General features: G+C 40.9%; 1 protein-coding gene across 1 annotated transcript in view; it reads left to right on the top strand.

The window, feature by feature from the left end:
* The first annotated feature begins 553 nt into the window (after window positions 1-553).
* The window catches only part of Pde4d (phosphodiesterase 4D), a 1,264,694-nt gene continuing 1,245,388 nt past the window's right edge, over window positions 554-19,859 (top strand). Inside the window, exons 1-2 of the mRNA XM_027401493.2 lie at window positions 554-694; window positions 13,920-14,038. The gene's annotated coding sequence lies outside the window, so the exon portion shown is untranslated. The remainder of the gene's footprint in view (window positions 695-13,919; window positions 14,039-19,859) is intronic.

Consider the following 19,859-nt stretch of genomic DNA (forward strand, 5'->3'; position numbering starts at 1 on the left):
CAGTATGTGGGGAAAAGATGTTGTTTAGGCTCTACTTTCTTGAAATTGTCACATCATGCTCTGAGTCCATAAGTCATCCACCTACTCAGCATTCTTCAGATGTAGGTGACTCATGACATCTTTACAAGAGTGGGTCCTGAGAACTGCTCTGGGCTTTATTAGCCTGGATCTTTGGATCTTTTTCTAACCACATTTCATTTATCTCTAGGACAGCACCTCTTTTCCTAGAGAAAGTAACTCTTGAGGCCAAAAATATCAGACTGGAAATAAAGATGAAGAAAAAAAGAAGTCAGATCAGCTGTGCTTCATAAGATGTAAAGCACTGGTTCATGAAAATGTTCCTAAAAATAAAAGCCCCCGGCGATGCAGCAAACAACCAAAATGACTTCTTGTGGTTGAATGGTTTTTAAGGTATTTCCCTCTCTACAGTTTTAAAAACAGTTCCAAAAGCAGCCTGTCCCAAATTCTGTGCCAAAGGGGAATATTGCCCACTGGCAGGCACAGTAGTCAGAAATAGAAAGTCATGCACAAGTGTTTTGATTGCCCTAGGCACAGCAGCAGTGAGAGAGTGGTTACTGCTGCCTGAGAAGTGCCCTAGTGGGGAAGGCACCGGTTTAGTCAAGTTCACTACAGTGGCTTTAAGCAAGCATCACGCTGGCATGGGCTGCCGTCAACATGCTGCATTTTAGTTTTTGTAAGTAATGTTTTATTTCTGCTTCTATTTGTGTAAAGGTGTTCATAGATCCTGAGGGAATAAGCCAAGCCGAGCCAAATCAGCATTGCTTATAGTAAGGACCAATTTTGGTACTGAGGTACAGAGTGATGATAACTAGAAAGCCACTGAAAAGTCCCAGGGAGTAGGCAAATTTTGAGATTCTTATATGTAGGATATTGACATTCAAGTGCTCTAGGCCCAGTGGCACAGGCTGTAATCCCAGCTACTCTGGAGGCGAGGCAATATAATTTCAAGTCTAAAGTCTGGGTTACAGAATGAGCCCAAAGCCTGCCTGGCCAACATTGTGAAAAATCAATAAAAAGGGGATTCGGGTATGGTTCAGCAGTAGAGCACTTGGCATTATGTTCAAGGCCCTAGACTCAGTCATGAGGACTGCCCCTTGCCCCACAAAGAAAAGCAGGCAACAAACAAACTAGCCTTTGGATGGAAAAGACATCTGATGAGTTATGAAGTTGCAGCAGCCTGATCCGTTGTGGGGAATGCATAATGTTGTGCTTATTTAATGAGATGGTAAAGTGTTTGTAACATTCGGGGTTCAAAATCATCACCATGAAAACTGTTCATGCTTCATCTTTTTGGGTTCTCATATTGTTCTGGAATTCCTTCATATTTCTCTGGCAACCTTGACCCAATAGTCAAAAACCACAGTCCTATTCTAGGACTGTGGGGCCATCTGGTTCTTGTCTCGAAGTTTGAGGACTTTCTGGGGCCAGGAGAGAGTGTGGCCTGCCCTTGTCTCTACTTCAAATATTCCTCTTACAAAAGATGTGCCAGGCTTCAAGCAGATATTCTCCGGGGGATAGTGCCTTCTCCTTCATCTTGTAAGAGCTCCGGAAAGCTCAGGCCTCTGGGGTCTCAGCCCAGGACCGAAGTCACCCCAATCACCAGGCAGATTCAAAAGCTTGATGCAAACTGCACGAGGCTTTATTGTTGTTTAACGAGCTAACCCCGTGTTAGCTCGGGTCTTTCATCCACCCACCATGGCGGATGGTTAGCAAAGACAACTCAAACCGGCTGCATAGAGATCTTGTAGGGCAGCATAAGGGGAGTGTCTAGGGGTACGAACAGGTTCATGATTGGTGTGCCTCCAGGCTTGGAGGGCTTGCCCTGTGTTGATTGGCCAACTGGTTGTTATGGCCCATAGGCCCTCCCAGAGTGGTTGCTATGTTCTGCGTGTCATTGCTGTGCACTTATCTGTAAAGCTCACCCACAGCCATAAAGCATAGCACCACTAGCTAACTTCTGATTGGTTCCTTGCCACAAGGCAGGCATCTGACCTCTTAGTGACCAAGGCAAGGTCATGGCAAGCACGTGTTACTGTCATGGCTGCCGAAATGGGGAGCTGGTCCCTTCAATCTCATCAGGTCTTATTGAGGAGTTCATTTTACTTAGCCTTTTCCCCCCAATAATGGAAAGTCACTCAGCTATCAGTTCAGGGGATTTTTGTGTCTTTGCAGCTTGTCATAAGGCTTTTGACTAAGCTGGAAAGTCATTTTTCACCTAGGCCTGAGCTGGTCTCTTGGTTTCCTGTTGCTAGTGAATAACACTGGGTGAGATTTCACAGTCGACAGCTTTCTCTCAATTCCATATAGATTCTATTTCTTTAACGTGGTTAAAGGAAAACAATCCATTGATGTAATGTATGGCAGTTTGGTGCTGAAGCAAACTGATGCTTGTTTGCTCATTTACTCTCTGTTGTTTGAGTGTCTACTCGTGCTGGACACTGCTTAATACTAGGGGTCAGTAGTAGGGTCAAAATCATTATAGTCTTTGACCTTCTATTTCTTAAAATACTTTAAATCTAATGAGGGACAGAGAAGTAATCGGACGGCTACATTAGGTTGAGACAAGTGCTTTGAGGCAAGCACATGGAGTCAAAGTCAGACATTTGTTTGCTTTTACAGTTAAAAGCTGAATTTATAGTTAATTAACACAATAGACACTGAAAGTTGTTACTGCGGGCCCCTGTATTGGCTGAATCAGCATATACTTATTCCTATAAGTATATGTGATAGGTGTGATATTCCTATAAAGGAAAGTGGGAAGTGTGATGAGTGTGAGGTCCATTGGGGATATGATTGAGATTGGCTGTTGAGAGAACATTTGTCTGGGTTATGAGTGGGAGTTGGGTAACTAAAGAGGAGGAGAGAAAGAACTGACTCTGGGGAGTGTTAGGATGTACACCTGGCTAACCCCACCCCCTAATGATGGGTGGGCATGCACAGGGACATGCTACATCACCCATCATGCATACATGAGGGCTCTGCATATGCGTGGAACCTCAGTGCTCATGGGCAGTCTTCCCTTTAAAAGTTCCAACTTCCTTGCTTTGTTCTCTCTGCCTCTTTCTCTTCCTCCTATCTGTCCTGCTCTGTTCTTCTATTTCTCTGTCGATAACTTTCCTGCCCTATAATAAACTGGTTAATGTATTCTCTTAGTCTCACATCTCATCTTGTGCCCTTCGTTCGTTATTTCTAATTTAAGCAAAAAACCTAACAGGGAGGACATCTTGTTCAATGACAGAACAGAATGCTTGACAGTGCTGTGTCTATGGCTACAGTAAGGCATAGAAGGAAAGGAGGTGTATAAGGGTCATATTATAAGGAGCCTGCTCAGCCACAGGAAATAGTTTTGACCTTATCTTAAGGGAGATATGGGGGGGTTGGCAAGAGTTTGATCATGAAAGAAACATGATGAAACTCATATCCTTAGAAATTTGTGATGGCAGAAGTGATGGATTGATAATGTATGTATAAAGTAGGATCAAAGCTATGTGGGGGAGCCAAAGGGTCTTTGTGAGTATAGGTGAGGATAGAAGGGTATGGGGGAAGAAATGTGCTCAAAGTACATTATATAATATATAATGACTCTGGGCAATCACTTTTCTTCACTACCCTTGCTTCTTGTTTCTCTAAATTGGGGATGATATTAACAATGACCTCTCCTGGGGGTGCTGTGGACTAGTCATCATGTAGTAGTTTGTTGCACCATGAGATATTTTGCATTGTCTGTTATGCACTCAGAAGACACAAGGTTGGAGGTGGGGGTGGGGACATGGCTGGTATAGGTAGAAAGCTGATCTCACTGAAAATTCCTGTGCCTTGTAATCAGTTCAGATGTCCTAAAAGAAGAGATGCCCCTTGACTGCATTAACCTAAAAGTAGCACCTTAGGTGGCTACCCTTTAAGTAATAGCCTTGCATGTTAAACATTCAGTAAGTATTATGTTATTAATTGCTGTATGGATGAACAAATGACTGAACTTTTCTATGCCCCCTTTGTAATTTGTGAAACAAGGTAATAATTCTTCCTGCATACATACATTGGTTATTAGATCTGTCTTCATTTATACATGCAACATATTAGTGCTTAGTGCAAATAAACAATGTTCCAGGCTCAGAACTGAAGATTGGAAGAAAGAATGATATTATCCCCATCCTCATGAAACAATCAAAACTATCCTGATGAATATCCAGACTGTGGTGAGTTATAAAACGAAGGCCAGGGGACAGAGGATGGAGTTGGTCAAAGAGTTTAGAGGTAAAAAGGATAAGATGTGGTGGGATGTGGACTTAGGATACTTAGGAAAAGTGGGGGAGCTAGATTCCTGAGAATGAAGCAGGTTCCCCAGTTGGCTTTCTGTATAATGTCAGACATGCTCAGCAATAAGATAAAATGCACAGCAGTATATTTGGAATTTTTTGGGTTCACTAAAAATTAGACATTTAGGAAAAAAAGATATTAATTCATCTTAAGGATTTATTATAACTTAACGGGATTTATTATGTAAAATTTTGAAGTATTAAATGAAGTCTGCACCCCAGCTTATTGAAGGCATTTAAATATTGGATTTAGTGCATATCATGTTTAAGAAGCCTGGAAAAGATGCCCTGATTGTCTTTAGAGAGGAGAGAGCAGTGATCACACGCTCAAGTGTTTTCCTTGCTTCATCCTGTTTAATCCTGGTTCTGTTGTAAGTCAGATGAGTTTTCCCAGTGGTTAAGGAAAGCATTGTGGAAAACCAGGCACTGTGGAATATTCATGTGTGCTTGCATTCCTTTAGGGTGACTCTCAGACTGGATTCTTATTCAGAGCTTTGCTGAGATTTAAAGGACTCCAGGAATTTCTATGATATGCTTCTTAGCATCTCCATTTGTCCTTCTTTATCCTAAGCCCAGTGGCACCAGAAACTGCAGAGAGCACTATTGATGCTTGCTTCCCTTTTCCTCCTGCCTTCCTCCTAACAACAAATGTCAACACAAGCAGTGGGGGAGGGGGCAAACACTGATGTCTATAGGCTCTCAGGAAAGAGACTGCTCGGCTGTAGCTTTGCTGCAGCATCTGAGTTGTTTGTGTTTGGCAGTTTGATTTTGTTTTTGAACTGGAGGACAATGTTTAGCAGTGTTATCTAGGTAACCAACAATCTGGCCTCTTTTAAAGCCTATGGTAGCCAATAGTGGCTCCCCAGAGACATAGATAACTTAATCCCTAGCCATGTAGGTGTGCTTCGTAACCTGGTAATGGGAAAGCAATAAGCTTGCAGATGGAATTAAGGTTGATAACCAGCTGATCTTGAGCTGTGGGAGATTATCCAAGGGGCCCTTATTATCATAAGGGGCCCTAAGGTAGGAAAAGAAGACAATCAAGTGTCAGAGCTCTGTGGCATGCGGGACACTTCACCCGCACTGCACTGCTGGCTTTTAAGTTGGAGAAAGTTGGCCGTGAACCAAGGACTGAAGGGTGAATCTCAAGGCTGAAATGGGGATGAAAACAAATTTTCACTTAGGTTCTCCAGAGAAGGATGCAGTACAGCCCATATCTAATTTAACGAACAAAATGATCTTCTGGGTGTCTGAGTACATAGCTGTAGCATAAATCTGTAGGTCTCTAAGTCCTTCAGTTTGAAGTCATTCCTTAGAGTTGCATTGGGAAACTAAGATATGAGCTTAGAGAAGTAGATGATTGTAACTGGAAGTACTTACAGAATAGTTTATATTTCTAATAGAAAATATTGGAAAATATTCTATGTATCCTATTATCAAAAAAAGCTGATCAAGTTCTATGAAGGTGGTCATTTAATGAGAGAGAAAGAGTGAGAGACAGAGACAGAGACCCTGGCCTAGTGACAACAATGGGGCTGTTGCCAGGCTGTGGAGTGGAGGCAAATGTGAAAGACTACAGGGGTGTGGCCAGGCTGGGGGGAGGGGAGAAATGTGGAAGACTACAGGGGTATAGACCGGCTGGGAGGGAAATCTGGAAGACTATAGGGTGTGGCCAGGCTTGGAAGAATAGGGAAATATAGAAGACTACAGGGGTGTATCCAGGCTGGGGAGGAGAGGAGAGTAAGCATACCAGAAGTGACATGACCAGTGTCAAGGATGGTGGCAGTTAAGGCCAGGGTGATTGGAGCAAAGATGAGTAGGCTTACTAGGTATCTGTCAGTTTTATCAAGTAAAGTCTGAGTTGTAGGATTTCAAAAAAACTTACCCTCATACTTAACTCTAGAAAATTTAAATAATATCCAGCCAATACCCAAACAAATCCAAGGCCTACACTTAAGTACAATGGGATGGATGTAACCCAAGAACCCCTCCTTTGAGATTGCTAATCCAGCACTATAGTCAGCTAGAGAGATATGTCATCTTTACACTTCTGAATGTAACACCCCAGATTCTTTTTAGACAGTAAGAAACTAATTTAAGGAAATTCACAATTGAGATAGTCAATGGTAAACATTAGGTTTTAAGTCACAGTGTGTCTGATTGCAAAAGCCAAAGACATTTTTTGGGGGGGGCGTTTGTTATTTTTTTCTCCTGTCTCACTGCCTCAATGGAAATGATGAATAATGGTAGAGATGTAAAAGGAGAAATGGAATGAAAGCAATTAATATTTGCAAGGCACACAATATTTCCAGAAATTGGGTCAGATTTTTTTTTTTACACATAACTTGAGTATCACATCAATGGTATGGGTAAACAACAATCTTATTTTTAGGTAAGAAAGAACAAGAAGAGGCCAGATAATTCACACTTGGTCACACAGGGGGTGTGTGTTCAGGCAGCTCTACCTCAGATTTTGTTCCTGATTGATGGCTATAGTAGAAGTAGCAATGCTTATTTTGAAGCAAGAGCAAAGAATGAGGTCTTTAGAACTACAGGCTTATGCTAACATGTTAGCTTGGGCCTTTCATCCATCCACCATGGCGGATGGCTAGAAAAGACAACGAGAAGCTACGGCATAGAGATCTTATAGGGCTGCATAAGGGGAGTGTCTAGGGGTACGCACAGGCTCAGGATTGGTGTGCCTCCAGGCTTGGAGGGCCTGCCCTATGTTGATTGGTCAACTGGTGGTTATGGCCCATAGGCCCTCCCAGAGAGGTTGCTATGCTCTGCATGTCATTCCTGTGCACTTCTCTGTAAAGCACACCCAGAGCTGTAAAGCGTAGCACCACCAGCTAACTTCTGATTGGTTCCTTGCCATGAGGCAGGCATCTGACCTCCTAGTGACCAAGGCAAGGTCAGGCAAGCACATGCTAGGATGTTATGGCTGCTGAAATGGGGAGTTGGTCCCTTCATTGGCAGGAACTGAAGCAGAAACTTTAGAAGATTATTTCTTACTGGCTTGCTTAGCTGGCTTTTTGTATACAACCCAGGACCACCTGGCCAGAAGTGGCACTACCCACAGGTAGCTGGGCCTTCCTATATCCATTGTTAATCCAGAAAACACCCACAGACTTGTCATCAGGCCAATTTTTTGGATATGTTTTCTTAAAGATTCCTTCCTCCCTGGTATGTCTAACATCATATGAAGTTGACAAAACCCAAGCAGCATAAGAGTTTAGTGAGCAGGTCTGTCTAGTGCACCCAAAGGCATGTTTATAAGCAGGAAGTGGGTCAGAGTAACTACTGCAGGAGAGCCAGAGGCAGTCACCAGGGTAACCTGTATAATGGATCAAGACATGAAATGGAAATAATCTGTGAACAATGATAAAGACCAACAGATGATGAAGCTTGCTTTGAGTTGAACAAGTATACATACCCTTCATCCTTCCCTTGGCATCATTTACAGATGGTTTCCAGAGGGGAACTTAGCATTCAAGGATTGGTGTAAACTGAAAGCCTAAGAAATCTGCTATTTCAACTTCATTAGTCACTAGAAATGCACATGAAAATTATGCTATTACATTGATACCATTTCACATTGACCAGAATAGTTAAAAGGAAATGCTGATAATACCACATAATGTTGAGAATGTGGGGTAGTCAGAACAGCTGTTGGTGGGGAGGTTAATTGGTAGATTAACTTTGGAAAGCTATTTTTAGTGTCTATATGAAAATTAAACTCATGGAAGAATCTAGAAGTTAGTAATTCCATTCCTAGGTGGAAATGTGTATATTTGTGCACCAGAAGGTATGCAAAAGTGTGCACAGTGACAATATTTGTAATGGTAAAGAGGAAACAAAGCATGTCTTTGTGATGTAGTTACAAAAAATTAAACACAAAATGAAGTGCAATTAAGAAAATTGGACTGGTCAAGCCCTATAGGGATGCATCTTAAGAATATAAGGTTGGCAGAGAAGCTGCTAGCAAAAGTGACAATGAGTGACACATGTCTGTATATGTTTGAATAGAGAATTAAGAGAAAAAAGAGTAAGGCCTGAGTGGGAGCACAGGACCATGACAGGCCATCAGTAAAATTGCCGGTAAATACAGCCAGGAATATTGGACACAATTCCAATTGCAGAGTATAATGAAGGCTGAAGGAACTTAGAGACACAACAATGGCAACAATATAGGGTGAATATCAGGCAGTTAAACATATGCTAACTTCTTGTTACAACCAGAGCTGCTCAAAGTTCTCTCTCTGTCTCTAGAACACAGACAACTAGATTTGGGATCCTTGTCTTCGGAATGAATTTGTTGTATGAATAAAATGTTATAAGCTGTTCTTGGATTATTTCCAAGATTGTTTTCTATATATCATTGCTGATCAAGTCTTAACAACTCTATTGTTCATGAGAAGAATGGAAATTAAGTTCAAAGCATACATTTTCTTTCCTTTTACTACATCTTTATCTTCTGTGTTGATTTGTATTCTTGCCTTTCCTTACATATGGCTTATCTGTCTCGGATCTCTTTGTAATTTCACTTATAACTTTCCCTCAGTTCTATTGAATGTAGCCAGTGACATGTTTTTTTTTTTTTAATGAGATCCATAATGGATTACAATTAGTCTATTACATGGCACATATCAATGAGATTGTATAATTCATCATGCAAATCAAGACCTTTTGAGAATAATGCAGGTTGTTGTTAATAATTACTCTAGGGTACTGTCCCAGGCAGCCTGGAATGTATAGCAACCCTAGTAGAGCCTCATAGGTAGGAATTGACCTTGTGAAAGCTCTGTTCTGGGTGCCACTTTCCTACCCTGCCCACCAGGCACTAATTAATCCTCTTACAATGGCAGGCCCTGCAGGAGATGGTTAATGTGGGACTTTATAGGGACATTAATTGAACAAAATGGGCCTAACACCAGGAAAGAGAGTCAATAAAGCTCAATGATGAAAACATCCAAGGATATGGAAGGTCAGGTTCTGAGTACTACTTTCTGGTTCTTCTCTACTAAGAGCCTGGAGAGAAACTGGCAAGATAACCCAGTGGGTACAGATGCTTGCTGCAGAAATCTGGTGACCGGTCTTTGGTCCCTAGAGCTCACGTAAATTTAGGTGGAAGTAGAGATCTTTATGACATTGTCCTCTGACATCCACAAAAGTGCTGTGGTACACATACTCCACCTCCCACTATATACTCAAATACACAATAATAAGTAAAAATAATAAAGAAAAACTCACATATGATTGTTTTTAATGGAGATTATATCCATGTCTGGTCTGATTTTTCTTCTCTTCCCTGTTGACTTTTCATGTTCACTTTCTTTCCCCAGCCATATCCTTAGTCTTACATTATCTTTGTCCTATCCTGGTTTGTCCTGGAGTACAAGTTTATTCCTTAGGTTCTCATGACTGAGTGGGCAAATCTCCGTTTCACTGAGTTTAGGGCTTAGGGCTTTTCGATTGTTTTTCTTATAGCAGAGATAAGAGGCACCTTGATCTCCGTCACAGTGTGCATCCTATTGCTTGTTTCTCTCTAGGCCTCACTCTGCAGCTCTGTTCTGTCTTGCCTGTCTGTGTCTTGCCTGCCTCCTGCTGGGCTCTCTGGTCAGCTGACTCTCACTTCTGACCATGTACTCTGTTCTCAGATTTAAGAGCTTCTGAGCATCCTTGAAGTTTAATTACCATCTCATCTTCCCATGGAGATGTTAGAGAGCATTGTAATCTGCTTCAGAGTGCCATGCCCACTGACCTTTCTCCATACCCACTCTTCTCTGTGTTTCACTTCCTTCTTCCATCACAAACAAAAGCTGCAGAGCCACCCTGGAGGCTTGACAGGAGGGGACAGAGGAACACATGTGCTTTTGGACATGTGGTCACAGTGGAGGGAGTGTGAAATGAAGGAGGCAAGAATACATAGAAGGGTGGGCCGAGCATAAAAGGACAGAGAGATGGGCCAGCATAGAAAGAAAAGGAGGGGGAAGAAGGAGATGAGGGTAAGCAATGGAGAGTGTCTGCCTGCTAAAATATGATAAGCTCTCCACCTTTCTTTTTCAAAAAGCAAGGAATTCCTTTCTGTTCTCATTGCAGAAAGGAAGTAGCTGCTAGAAGCAAGGAGAGCTCTTCCTCATCAGTGCCAGCAGGTGTTGGTGGTGCTCCTGTTTCATGGTCTTCCCACCATTTACTTTCACTCTCTCTCCTGACACCAGACATGATATTACCTGTAAAACGTCATGTAATCCCGAGTCTGCACCTGCTCGAATGGTCCTATTCAGTCTTTCACGCAGTGTCCCATAGGCCATAATGACAGCCTTGTCCAACTGTAACGTCTTTCTGAGAAAGGTGAAGCCACACCCTCCTCACTTGTCAAGTGCAGGGTATTGACCCTCAGTCTGCAGAAGAGCCACTGCCCTTCTTATTTAGATAGGCAAAGCTGTATTATCATTTTACAAAAGGGATAATTTCATGTGCACACTACCTTGAGCAGTCTTTGAAATATTTGCACTCAGATAAAATCAGAAAATGACTAATGATAAAAAAATACTTCAAGTGAACAAAATGTAGCTCTTTCTCCCTATTTCCTTCATACTCATTATCTATAAGATCCCCCCCTCTGAAATAAAACAAAATAAAAAAAACCTCTCAGCAAGGACATACATAATTCAAGAGCACTTTTTCTAGAGAGGGTAGGGATAGCTCTGTCTCTTTGTGGGACAGGGGAGGTCTGTTCATTTTCCTAAGTGGAAGCACAGGGTTATGTCAGGGGCTGGAGGCTTGGCTCTTGTCATCCTACCTGAAGACTCAAAAGGATACTTGACATATGTGCTTCCAATGGGTCAGGAGAAAATCAATTTGGTGTTAAGTGTTTATCCTTCAGATTCAAATTGCACAGAAGACTGTAACAATGAGTATACTGAGCCAGGGCATCGGGCCTCGCACTGAAAACCCAGGTCACCCAGGTCTCAAGCAGGGGAAGAAGCAAGACATTGACCGTGAGACAGAGCAAGAGAAATGACTGGTTAGAAAAACAAGGATAATATGTTGACACTCGCATTCTGTTAGCAAGCAGGGGGGTGACTTGGGGTGGGTTGTTCATCTAGGAGGGGAAGGAAGAAAATATATTTTCAATGTTTTTATGCAGTACAAGCACACATTGACACAGAATTTTTATCGATTATTTTTATCACCAAGCAAATGAGGAATTAGTTTTCTAAATGTCTTGTGTATCTACTCATCTGGGAGGCATGCGTTGCAGGACAGAATGATCCTAGAGATTAAAACGAGTGCTTGAAGCTTAGATTTCATTTTCACCTCTCTTGGTCTTATATGATTCTCATTGAATTTCCTCTTTTCAAGAGATTAAAAAAAACCAATAGTCAATAAAAGAAGGGGAAAAAAAAAACAAGCTTTCCTGTCTTTTTAATCTCTTATCTTATCAGGTAGATCCCCTTGGTTGAATTTCATATAGCTCTTTATTTTATTTGCATTGTATTTAAAGTCTGCTTCCAGGACTGTGTGGTTGCATGTATTTATGCAGATTACTCATTGAACAAGGAAGTTGGGCTACCGGGGGAAAATAGAGGTAGAAAGGCAGACATATCCAACTAGCCAAAGTGCTCACCGTGATTGGAGCCTGTATTAATTCTGAAGAACTGACTGCTTTTCCTGTTTTACACAAAGATGCTCAAAGAGCCAGCAAAGAGCTGAAATTGCTCCCTAGATTTCTGGTACTATGTTATCCTTGAGATGTGTCTGGCTCACCAATTTATGCACTTAGCTAGTTATAAAAGCTCCCAGTGGTCTGGGGATTTTTCAAACTTGTAGGAACACTCTACACTTTACCCTGAGTACCTTGTGCTTGATGTGATGGCAATGTTTGTCATTAGAAGATATTTTGTGTATACCCTGTTATTTTGCCTTTTTGAATTTTAGAAGGTTATAGCTTAAGGAACGTGGTCATTGTATTGTTTGGTGTCTCACAAATAAACATAAAGAGCTTAGATATATAAACACTGAAAATGGAAGAAAGCCTGTTAGGTTTAGGCAAGGGGAAGGCAGTGGTGGGGCAGGTGGCACTCTGTGTCTTGGATGGTATTGTGGGCTCCTTGAATGCTCAGGTCTTCAAGTTCTTGCTGCTTCTTTGGGGAAGGAAGAAATGATAGGTAGGAACTAAAGTTCTAGAAATGGCCATGTTCTTAGGTAGCCTGAGCTACTTAAGGGTATGTTTGAATCCATTAATCTGAAGAACAGAAAGTTATCAGAAGTTCTGGGATCTGAGCATGCTTGGTGCAAGAGTGCCTACTATACAACTTTACCATTTGAGAAAACGTGGCACTTTAGTATCAAAGCAGACTTGTTTCCATTGGAAGGTCATTATTGTCCATTAATGATGTAGACAGGGATCAATTAACAACAGAAGTGGTAGAGACTTACAAACCCAAGTTTCCTCATTTATTGGGATGGGCTGCTATTCAGCCTGAGGGGATTTTGTTTTTAAGAAAGGCAAGTGTGAAACTCCAGGGTCCTTTGGAATTTTTAAAAAAGAAGCTAAAGATATCCTAATTATTAAATATTAACACATAACTCAAATGTTTAAAAACTATTATAGAAATATTGCAAACTCAGTCTTCTTGTTATATTTTAAAGTGTGGAAATGGAGTTGCTACATTAGGGATTTAGTGTCAATTACTGACCTCTTCCCTAGAATATTTAGCTGTCTGTGCATGCGTGCATGTGTGTGCATGCAAGCACGCAAGAGCACACACATATTTATACTTGGACATATGTTCCTTGCATTATCTTAAACCCTTAGGAGCACATCTCTAATTATGATCTCTTCACCCACCTGTCTTTGGAGCATAGACTGACCTGATCATTTGGGCAATGTATATGATGTACAATGTTTCACAGTCTTCTGAGGTAAGACTGCAAGCCTCTCAAGACTTTGTAGTGTGGCCCCTGTGGTGGACTTGCTAAAGGGTTTGGAGATGATGTTGAAGAGCAGAAAGGAAAGGAATCTTGTATTTCTGCTTTTGGGAGAAAGGCTCTTCTGTGACTTCTGGTTTTAGATGTTGGGGTTGAGTGAAATGAGAAGCTTGAATCTACATTTCTGAGAAGAAAGGAGAACCTTCTTGATACAAGTGCCACCTGTTTTAGTGACTGAGCGCAAATGGCTCTCTGTCAAGCTGAGAGCACGTTTAGCAAATTTTAATCAAGTCGGCATCTCATGGAAACTGCAAATGTATGGCTCATAAAGTTTATCTTTTTGCTTGAGGGAAAAAATGACATTTTACTGATTCCATGTAAGAAAACCTTTTAGAGTTTTACAAAAGTCTATTAGTGTCAGCATAAAACATGTCACCAAGTTCAATAGTAGTTTATAATAGCATTTAATGTTTTATATTTTACACTGTATTTTGATACAAATAACTCAGTAGTGTACAATGGAGCTGCTAATTTTTCCAATGCCTCCCTGAAGAAATTATGTAAGAACCCATGTAGTTGTTAGACCATTGGAGATGAAGCTCACTCAGTTTCCCCTCTTCAGATTCCTCTTTTTCTTTTCCACAGAGCAACTGACAGTTGTATTCTGGTAGATCCTGACTTGGATGACACTTGGCTCTGACGGAGTGAGACTTCAGGAATCTGTAGCTTAGTGGAACAACAGTGTGGGTGGCCATTCCTAACTGGTAAGTGCCTGTGGTAGGGGTGTTTTAGGTCCAAGCAAGTGTGAGCGCCAGCACCCAAGGAAAGCCTGGGACTCTGCAGTTCTCGGCCTCAAACTCAGAAAGATCTTCCATGCTTTCCTGGTGGAATGACAAAAGTACAGGTCTGAGAAATTCTGCCTGATGTTTGGGGTGATACTTGCACAGCTATAAGTTAACCCCATTTTACCTGTGTAACACAGATCTGGGGTTTTCTTCTTGGGTTTGGAATAGCACCCAAGTCTTAACCTTGAAGTATGTGGTTCACCTTGAGTTGCCTTTGTCTTCCTTCTTCACCTTCTCTTGTCCTTTTTCTCCCTAATCTAGGCTAAGCTCTTTGTCACTTTAGGCTCCTTGTTGCCATTCTCTAAGGTCTACTTAAAAGATGTCTCTCCACCATCACTGGATCTTAACACTCCCTTTTATTTTCTTTGCAGCACTGATATGAACTAATCTTGTATCTGTTTCTCATTAGCACATAAGCTTTGAGAAAACAGAACTGTTTCTCTGTTGTTTGGGGCTGAGGATCTGGCCCAGCCAGTAAATTCAACACTTGGGCATGAGACCCGACTTTGATTCCTAGCACCCACATCAGAAGCCCAGGCTGTATAGGATGGATTGCACCTGTTATCATAGCACTGGGGAGATAGAGACAGGAGGATATCCGAAGCTTGCCAGTTGGTCAGCCTAGCTGAACTATCAGAGAGTTGCAGGTTTTGCATGTTCACGTGCACACATCTACATATCCACCACATGAACACGTACATAATGTATGCATGCAAACACACAACTTTCCCTCTTGACTTTACTATTTTCAGAATCAATGACAGTACTTGACATGAAGTCAATGTATAGAAACATTTGTTTTTGTAGGCTATGGATTTGATTCAGTGGTGAAGCACTTGACTAACATGAGTAGAACCATGGCCTCACAAAATAGAGAAAATTTTGTTCTGACTCAGTGTTTTGCTTGCAATGTCTTTTCCTTTTGCTTAGTATATGGTTTTAATATTTGTCTATAATGATGGGACCAGAATTATAAGGTAGTGAGAATGTAAGGAAAGATGGGGGTGTTGGAATAAGCGGTAAATTACAAGGGCAACCTTGAAAAGAATTGAATACAGACCCTTGGGAGTCAGGCTCTAATACCTATGCAGCATTAATGCTCTTGTGTAAACCACACATACCTAAAACTTTGCCTTTGTAATTGTAACAAGAATGAAAAGACTGGAGACAGTGTTTTATACAGAATTACACATAATGGACTTCAAGTTTGCTTTGAGACTCTCTGCTTTTCCAACAGGAAAATGGGTCTTTCATTTATGATAATCACCAACCAGTGATATAGTTCATCACATAAGTTCTTTTACTTCTTAGAAATTTTTTTTATACAATATATCTTGGTCATTATTTCCCCTCCTCCAATTCCTCCCAGATCCTTCCTTCCTCCCTACCCACCCAACTTTATTTTCTTTCTCTCTCTCTTAAGAAAACACAAGTAAGCAAAGAAAAACAAGCAAATAAAATACTCAAGAAAAATACACACATAAAAAATGAAAACAAAATATACAAGCAAAAGATCAATAAGACAAAAAATTTTCCTAAACAAAGCAAAATGATACAAAAAATGTATAAAAATACCATTGACTTTTATGCTGGTCACTTACTCCTGGGCATGGGGTCTGCTCTGAAGTGTGGTTAAAATGCCCAGTGAGGCTCCATTGGAGAAAAATAATTTTTCCTTTGCCAGTGGGTATCAATTGCAGATTGTATCTTAGTTAGGGATGGGAGCCTATGTCTACTTCCTCTTCTTTGTGCTGGGACCTCATAGGGATTGAACCTGTGTAAGCCTTGTGCTTGCTGCCATAATCTTTATGAGTGCATCAGTTTATAAAGGAAAATTCTTGGGTCAGAGAATTGACTCAGTAGCACTTGCTACTCTATTTGCAGAAGATTGGAGTTTGGTTCCCAGCATTCGTATTGGGCAGCCTGCAACTGCCTATATCTCTAACTTCAGATCTGATGACTTCTTTGGACACCATAGCCTCCTACACTCACAAATGAATACCCTCCCCATACACATAATTACAAATAAAATAAATATTTTTTTAAGACAGAGGAAACTTCCCCTTACAGCAAGATATAGTGTGATGGTTCATATATTTGTTTACAGATGGCTCATTGGAGAACAAGGCCAACAGAATTAATCTTTAAATACAAAGCAAGATATCGATGGGAGGCCTGCCCTTTTCTAAATAGAAATGGAGGAGGAGCAGATCAGGGAGCATAGGGAGGCTGGTGTGCCTTGGAGGAGAAGAAGGAGGAGAAACTGCAGCTATAATGTAAAATAAATAAAAAATAAATTTATTAAAAAAGAAACAAGAAAAAATATTTCTGTGTATACTAAACCATGAAACAAGAGATGTTCCACAGAGTTGATGAGGTTTGAATTAATGTAATAAATAATCTGTTAAGAATTAAAGCTCATTAGTCATAATCCTTACTTTTACCATATGAAACAACAATATAGGATACTGACAAAAATAAAATCAAAATCAAAATCCTTATGAATACATTTGGACATTCTCAGATTTGCAAGAGACGATGAGTCATCTGATCATCCACTCATTTCATGATCTGAAGCAAAGGAAGAAAATAGGTTTCAGTGGTTAAAAGGACCATATCAGTGCCAGTGCATACTTGCAGGTCACACACAAGAAAGGTTTCGTGATAATGTGGGGCTAATTTCACATTTCTTGACCAGAGCTCTAGTGTGGTGTCCTTAATAAGGTGGGTATTGCAAGCTTATGGGGCATAAATTTCTTTCTTTTCCTCCCTATTCCCATCATGACAGAAGTCATCAAGAGTAGCAGAATTTTAAATGTTTGTAAAATTGTGAAGCCTACATGCCTCCTACATGAGAAGGGTGTTGACAGAAGGACAGTCAGATAAGAGTGAGGGTGTTGACAGATAAGGAGACAGCATTGTGTTAGGTGTGAGTAAAATCAGTATCTCGCTGTACTGTGATATAGTCCTAATTTTCTCTATTTTAAAGAAGTTTCAGAATCTTGGAGTTTAATTCACTTTATTAGTTTGTGTGGTCTAATGTGTGTTACTGTAATAGTCTACTAACCAACACAACTCATGCTATGTTTCAGTTGTAAGTTCTTGAGTGTCGATTCTTGATGGTGTCCTTCAGGGACATTGACAAGGCAGCCCATCTTGTATTTTGGTGGTTATCATCTTAGGGGGAAAGGAAACTTTAAGGTGTCATCCTAGGTAGTTAAAAGAGCTTAAATGGCACATGGAATTTGAACTCAAACCTCCCTGGGCATACCCTACATGACTAATAGGCAGGATTCAAAGTGCAATTGAGAACAGAATTAATGACATTCAATTAGTACTTGCCTGCTGGTTTGAGACACTGATTGATTTATCTGAGTGTAGAGGATGTGTTGGATCATTCAAACTCCACATTTGACATGATCTAGAATCATCTGGGAAGATATTCATAATATGAACTTACCCAGATCAGTTCAACCTTGTGGACATGTCTGTAGGAGGTTGTCTTAACTGTTAATGTACTAACTGTGGGATGCACCCTTTCTAGGCTGACTCTGAACTGTATAACAGTAGAAGAAATGAGTTTGGTGCTAGGCAAGCAATCAAGCAAGGAAGGAGGCATCCATGAATTTATTCTCTCTCTGATTTTGACTGTGGATGCAATGCTTTAAGCTGTTGCTTTGACTTCCCTGCAATCATGGACTATAAACTGAATTGTAAACAATGTAAACCCCTCCTCCTCAAAGTTGCTTTTGGTCAGGATGTTTATCATAGCAACAAAAATAAAACCAGACCCTGGGGGAAGCTGGGTATCAGAAGATGCCTTTTCCTCTTATTTAGAATTACAATTGATTTATTTGTGATTTTATTCTTTTTTATTTTTACTTTGAGAATTTTATATATGAATCCTGTATTTACATTGTTCTCTTCTGGTTCCTCCAGTATCCCTGTCATGCCTTTCAAATTCATAGCTTATTATTATTTATTAGTAATTAACACACACATACACATACACTGTGTTTCCTATGTATGTGCATTTTATATGTGTAAATTTATAAATACAACCTGTTGAGGTCATTTAATGGAACTCATATGTGTTTAGTGCTGACCTCTGGGGATTGGTTAAACTATCAGGAGGCTCATTCCTGGATGAGACTAATTCTCCACTCTCAGTAGCCATTGTCTGTAGCTCTTCTAGGGACTAAGCCTTGTGAACATTCCTCTACCTACATAGGCATGCTCATCAGTTTCATCATCTTTATGTCATGTTATAGATCAGTACTTATCCCTAGCATAGGAATGGACTTTGGGAGCCCATTCCACATAGAGGGATACTCCCTCAGCTTAGATACACAGGGGAGGGTGTAGGCCCTATCCCAAAGGATATTATAGACTCTGAAGACCCCCCCCACCACCATGGAAGGCCTCATCCTCCCCGGGGAACAGAAAGGGTAAAGGATAGGTAGGGTGTTAGTTGTGGGGGGGGGGCAGGGGAAGAGGGGAGGCAGAGGGAACTGGGATTGACATGTAAAACAATCTTGTTTCTAATTTAAATAAAAATGGAAGAAAACAAGATAATTGTATTATTGACGTTTTCCTGTCGGCTACAAAATATCTTGCAACAGATATCCCTTCCTGGACCTTTGACTCTTACAATCACCCTGCTCCCTTTTTCCCAGCATTCCCAGAGCCTTATATGTGGGAATTGGGTTGTAGATGCGGCAGTTAGGACCTGGCACCCAATGGTAGCCCAAATAATCTAAACCCAGTGACAGACAATGGAGTTCAAGCTTCAAGTTAAACATTAGGGAAGCAAAGCAGTCAGTCAGTCCTTACTTTTACCTCAGGCTGAAAGGTCTGTCCTGTCCTCAGAGTGGCTGGAGACTAATTCCCATGTGAGACCCTTTCTTCTTCCTTTTATATATCCTGGGGTTAAAGGCATGAGAACCCAAGTGCTGAGATCTCCTTTGTGTGAGACATTTCTCTTTTAGCCGAGATCAATTTTGTGTAGTTTAGAGTGGCCTTGAACTAACAGAGACCCATCTGCCTGTCTCCTGAGTCCTGGGATAAAAAATGTGTAGCACCACTGTGTAGCTTCTATAGCTAACTAGTGTAGCTGGCTTTACATTCTGATACTTCAGGCAGTCTTTATTAAATCATAAATAATATATCACCATATCTAATAGTCAGTTCTCTGCTTTTTTGATGAGTAGAGGGTCTGTAATGGTCTCTGTTTCTAAAATAAACTTCTTGGATAAGAAGTGTGAGATATAGCTATTTTGGGTATAAGAATAAATGTTTAGAATGCAAACTGTAGACATTAGAAGTAGGTTCTCTTCTACTAGGGTCCATGGCCTGACCAGCCACTGATAGTGGACTAGGTTTACAGTACCAGGGATCAAGTCCTGTTTATCAGGCCTTAAGTCTAATTAGACTACTGTTAGTTACCTAATAAGTGCCACTATTGCATCTTTAGGGATATTGTGCTGAACTGGTTGTTGCTGTTGTTTGTAGACATTACAGCTGGGTAGGATTGTTGATTATTTTTCTCTCCTGGCAGCATGCAAAGCTTCTCCCTTACTATGCTAGCTCTCGGGAAGAGGCTTCCAGGTCAGTTCTAGTTCAATTCCTCCAAATCCTGTGTCTCAGATGCATGGTGTCTTCATCAATAGGGCCTTAATTTTAGTTTCTGGGAGGAAACCAGGGACAATGGCTGTAGTCTATAAATGCTGCATGTTCTCTC

This window comes from Cricetulus griseus, chromosome 2 (genome assembly GCF_003668045.3).
Source record: "Cricetulus griseus strain 17A/GY chromosome 2, alternate assembly CriGri-PICRH-1.0, whole genome shotgun sequence".
In the NCBI taxonomy this organism is placed as follows: Eukaryota; Metazoa; Chordata; class Mammalia; order Rodentia; family Cricetidae; genus Cricetulus; species Cricetulus griseus.